This window comes from Dasypus novemcinctus, chromosome 22, assembly GCF_030445035.2.
Source record: "Dasypus novemcinctus isolate mDasNov1 chromosome 22, mDasNov1.1.hap2, whole genome shotgun sequence".
In the NCBI taxonomy this organism is placed as follows: domain Eukaryota; kingdom Metazoa; phylum Chordata; class Mammalia; order Cingulata; family Dasypodidae; genus Dasypus; species Dasypus novemcinctus.
The window spans coordinates 63665161-63670511 of record NC_080694.1 but is presented as its reverse complement, the minus strand read 5'-3'; the positions used below and the strand labels follow the sequence as shown (position 1 = coordinate 63670511).

Genomic DNA, 5351 nt, shown 5'->3' with positions numbered 1-5351 from the left:
CTGCTACAGCTTCTAAGAAGCCCCCTGCCTACTAATTTCATCCCTTTTGTGTCCACTGGAGCCATGCCTCTCTTCAGTGGTCCAGGGGGGTCACTATAAGAGAAATATAAGCCCAGGTTTCTGGGCACATGGCCTAAACAGAAAGGTGGAAGCATTAGAAGATAGAAGAGCAAAGACCATTCACCACAGAAATGTAGTGGGCAAGAAGCCATTTCCCTGAGCCAGCCAAAGGGACAGGTGCAGCAGCTTTCCACACCTGAGGACAGCAGAGCCTAGCTGCCCCACTTCTGCTTCTATTCCCTTTCCAGATAATATGGGGGGAAGGGGTATGTGTGTCAAAATGACATGCCTGTGAAGAAAGTGCAATATATGTTCAGAAACACTGTGATAGGGAAAGTCTCAGGAATTTAAAACAAATCTTTGCCAGCTTTTACCATAAATGGGAGAAGAAAATCCTCAATCTTATCGTTAGAAGGTAACCTGACTTCTCTTTTCTGGGACCCCTGAAGCACAGGAGGTCACTTGTATCTCCCTCTCCAACTGACTGGATTTTCTGAATCGTCGCTACCCGTGTAGTGCAGTCGCTGTAGAACAGAGTCTGCGCAGTCCCGGGTGAGGTGAGGGAGTGGAGAAAGGAAAGACACAAACAGCAGGGATCAGGTGGGCTGTGAGGAGCTGCAGGAGTGCAGCAGCTACCACAGGCACCCAGCTAATTACACAGTTTACTTTATATCCTTAGTACAAACAGTGCATACAGCAGTTCACACCGAAGCTCTTGTGTCTAGGTCATTACAACCATTCAAGTTATTCTTTGATCTTATTAGCCTTCTGAAAACATGGTTTTCTTAGACTTCTTATTGGTACTTAGCATAGTTTGTTCAACACATAATCTTGCACAGGGGCACCTCCTTCTTTATCTCCAGTCTCTTCAGGGGCACCTCCTTTATCTACATTCTTTCTGTGAACCTTGGAGCATGCTTTGCAGGGCTTCCCACACTGAATCAGGCATTTTGGATACATACGGACTGATACCAGGAGACCACCATCCATCTATAAGGTCACCCCAATACCAACAAATGATTACAATCCTGTAATTGGGAAAATATACATTTTCTTCCCATCCAAATTCCAAAGGTGGGAGAAACAAGTCTAGAGAAGCAACCCTTCAGGCTCAAGCCAAATAGCAGTATTTGGAACCCAACTAAGTAATCACTGCAAAGTAGTTTTTTTTTATTTTATTTTTTAATGTCTTTTTTTTTTTTTAAGATACATAGATCACACAAAACGTTACATTAAAAATTTGAGGTTCCCATATATCCCATTCTCCACTACCCACCACTTCTCCCAGATCAACAACCTCTTTCATCAGTGTGGCACATTCATTGCATTTGATATTCAGTGCATTTTATTTTTTAAATTTTTTATATATTTTTGAAATTAAAGTTAATAGATCATAAAGAATGTTACATTAACAAACATAAGAGGTTTCCATATAACCCACTCCCCACCCCCACCCCCATTTTTGTAAATTGTATTTTTAAAGATATATACATCTCAAAAAATGTTATAATAAAAAATATAAGAGGTTCCTGCATACCCCTCACCTCCCCACCATACTCCTCCCACACCAACAACCTCCCCCATCATTGTGGCACATGCATCGCACTGGGCAAACACATTTTAGAGCACTGCTACACCACATAGATAATAGTTTACCCTGTAGTTCACACTCTCCCCCAGTACATTCAGTGGGTTATGGCAGGATATATAAAGTCCAGCATCTGACCCTGCAATATCATTTAGGACAACTCAAAGTCCCAAAAATGCCCTCCCATTACATCACTTCTTCCCTCGCCCTGCCCTCAGCATCTACTGTGGCCACTTTCTCCACCTCAATGCTACAATTTCTTCTGTTACTAATCACAGTAGTTTTATAGTAGAATATCAGTAAGACCACTCTAATCCATATTTTATTCCTCCATTCTGTGGACCCTGGGATGGTGATGTCCTCTCCACCTCTAGATCAAGAGGGGGCTTAGATTCCACATGGATGATGGATGCAATTCCTGTGCTTACAGTTGTTGGCACTCTTGATTCCCTGGTGTGGTGTTTGACCATCTTCACCTTCCTGTTAGCTGACCTGGGTAAATTCAAAGAACCAGAGAGTAGGAGTTGCCACTCTGCTGAGGCTCAGGGCCCAGCTGGTACATGGGCAGTCCAGAGATTCAAGTCCCCTGAGTATGGACCATCCCTAGCACCAACCACAGGTTCAGTAAAAGTGACAGAAGAGGCATGTGTAGGAAGGTCACATCTGAGCTCAGCTCCATCACACTCAGGAGCACAAATTCCAAAGTAGGGCCCTCCAACATGGCACAGAACTCCAGATCCATCTGCCATGATCATATACTCTGTGGGTCTTCGTAGCCTTCAGGAGAACCAGTACCTGGGATTTTATCTACTTTGGCTCTTTCTGGGGTCATGCTGAGGCTGCAAAGTAGTTTTAAGCAGCAAGCAATGACACCCAGATTCTCATAGAAACTACTGTAGGGCACAATGGGAAAGCAATCAAGCCTTGTATAAATTTTTTTTTTTTAATAAAAGAATTCCAGGGGAAGCAGCCATGGCTCAATCGATTGGGCTCCCATCTACCACATGGGAGGCCTGGGTTTGTGTCCCAGGGCCTCCTTGTGAAGGCAAGCTGGCCTGTGCCCATGGAGAGTTGATGCCCATAGAGAGCTAACAGCTCACACCTGCAGAGAGCTGACGACCCGTGTCTGCAGAGAGCTGACATAGCAAGATGATGCAACAAAGGGAGACAAGCAGACACAGAAGACAGCACAGCGAATGGACACAGCAGACAGCAAGCAAATGCAAGGGGGGGGGGTGATAGATAAAGATAAATCTTAAATAAAAAAAAAGAATTCTAGTGTCTTAAAACCTTGTGAAAAATGTGTTATTAAAAAACCAGCCAGGGAGCTGGCCATACCCTTTTGCCCACAGTCACTATCCTTTTTGTGCCTTCTGATCTTAAACCTCTTACCACAGGCTATTAAAATATCTATTCTATAACTGTACCTTTCTAGAGGAAAACAAAATAGGGAACAAAGGGAAGGCAGTTATACTAGTGAGACCAGGATGCAAATCAAAAGAAAAGCAATATTAGGGGTGAGATGAGAGACAGGAATGGAAACTGCTTGAGAAATCTGGCTGAGTATGCACTTGTTTGGGGGACTGAAGAAGAAGCGGGACATTCAAAGTGCAATCACATTGGTAATAAATGGTCATCCCTTTCTTCTGAATCCTCCCCCAGCAGGTCATCCCCCACACCACGATAAGCAGCAGGCATATTTCGAGGTTTAGAGTGGCAAACAAAGTCACAACCATCTGCTACCAGGTTGCCAAGATCCTCCCAGAAGGCTAAGTGGGAAAACTGCTCCATTCCCTTGGCTCTCACCACCAGTCGCTGGGACCGGACCCCCCAGTAATATAGACAGTGACCAGTGGTGCCAATGTGGTAAGTAACACAGAGCCCACACCGAGGTGAGAGACTTCTGGGGAACAAGCCAGGCCACCAACCATCTTGCAGAGGTAGAAACAATCTTGGACTTTTCCTCATTCCTCAGGTACAGGGTTAAAATTGTCCGCCAGGGTATATCGATTGCAGGAGATCATCACCACTGCACGGCGCTGCTCCTTGCCACACTGACTGTCATATTCATCACCCGCTTTAGAGATCAGCAGGACCCAATTACTTCTATTGAAAATGAGTCTGGTTGAGTCTTCCCACCACATCTGCTTCCCATTACCTTCGCTGATCTGCATCAGGCCTGCCCCAGGGTGTGGGTGCCAGCTTCCCGCATGCCCTGAACATGTAAATATATGTGCCTGGGCCCTGGCTTGCGGTGCTCTCAAAGAGTTGAGAAATAAAAAGCATAATTTGGCAGAAAAAATAATGAATCCCTCCTGCCCCCACTTCTGTAAATCAGCCTGTGAAAACAGCCTTCACAGGAGAATATCAAACAAACTACTCCGGCCCCCCACTTCTGTAATCTAACAAACCACTCCTGCCCCCTCCCCACAGTAAATCAGCCCGCAAAAGCATGACCTTGCACCTGCATTCTGCTTCCGTAACCCGGCTTGCAAAATTTCTCCTAGCAACGCGTTAGCCAACGAGCAAAAGTCATGCTGATCCCCCATAAAATCCTATATAAACCTATGAACACTGAAAAACGGGGCTCAGAATTTGGAGATTACTCTCCTCTGGGCCCGCGCATAATAAATCTGTTCCTCCACTTCTCCGCGAGCAGGCTTTGGTTTCTTCTGCAGTCCAGAACTCCTGGCTTTGCTGCAACAAAAGCTTTTGGGGTTTCAGCCTCTTCCGTAGGGCCAGCCCCGCCTCTGACTCTTTACCCTTTCCTCCCACTAGGTCGCAGGTTTTTTGTCTGCCAGGTTTCTCCCACTGCCACAGTCTGGAGTCTCAGTAGATTCCAGGCCTCCAGGGGCTGTGAAACGGGAACATCGTGCCACGAGACAAAGGCAGTAGCCACCGATCAGAATCTCCCGTGAATATCCGCCTGGGACTGGGAGTCTGGGCTCACGAGGGGCCAGCCGTGGGCCCGGTTCCAGGGCTCGTGTCAGAGGCCACCGTCCCCCAGGCACCTCACTGTGGACCGCTCCAAACCGGAAACAGGAAGCTCCCAGCCGCCAAGGCAGGATGTGCTCCTCCCACTAGACCCCACTGCACGTGACCCCAGGACCCTTTAGCCCCTTTCTTCTCCCTGCGTCATTTACTTTCTATCTCATATAACAACCTTAAGTATATGCTTCTCATATTACAGGTAAGGAAGACAGACCCAGAGGGTACCGTTAAGGAAGAGCGTCCAGGGCTGTCCAGCCCCAATGCCCCTGTTCCCTGTGGGGTCCAAGACTCCAGAAGCCTTACTCAAAGCCCAGAAGTTCCCCTGAAACTCTAAACTATCACTACTTTCTGATATAGCAACAGGTTTCTGATATAGCAATAGTTTGGAGGGCTACAATGAAGAATATAAGTTTAACTATATATATATTTAATATTTTATATATATTTCTGTATAATAATAAACCATGCTGCCACTTCTGAAATGTAACTGTCTTTGTTTGCTAAAGGCTGCCAGTGCAATATACCAAAAATGGGTCGGCTTTTATAATGGGAATTTGTTAGGTTAAAAGCTCACAGTTCTGAGGCTGTGAAAATGTCTAGTTCAAGGCATCATCAGAGATGTCTCCCCAAAGGTCAGCTGCTGGTGATCCCGGACTCTGCCACATGGCAAGACAAATGGCAGCTTTGCCGAGGTCTGTGCTTCCCCTCCAGG

At 46.2% G+C, this 5351-nt stretch overlaps 1 pseudogene; it reads right to left on the bottom strand.

Moving 5' to 3' along the window:
• Positions 1-1594: 1594 nt before the first annotated feature.
• LOC101421365 (cation-dependent mannose-6-phosphate receptor-like) lies at positions 1595-4660 on the bottom strand (annotated as a pseudogene).
• Between the last annotated feature and the right edge of the window lie 691 nt (positions 4661-5351).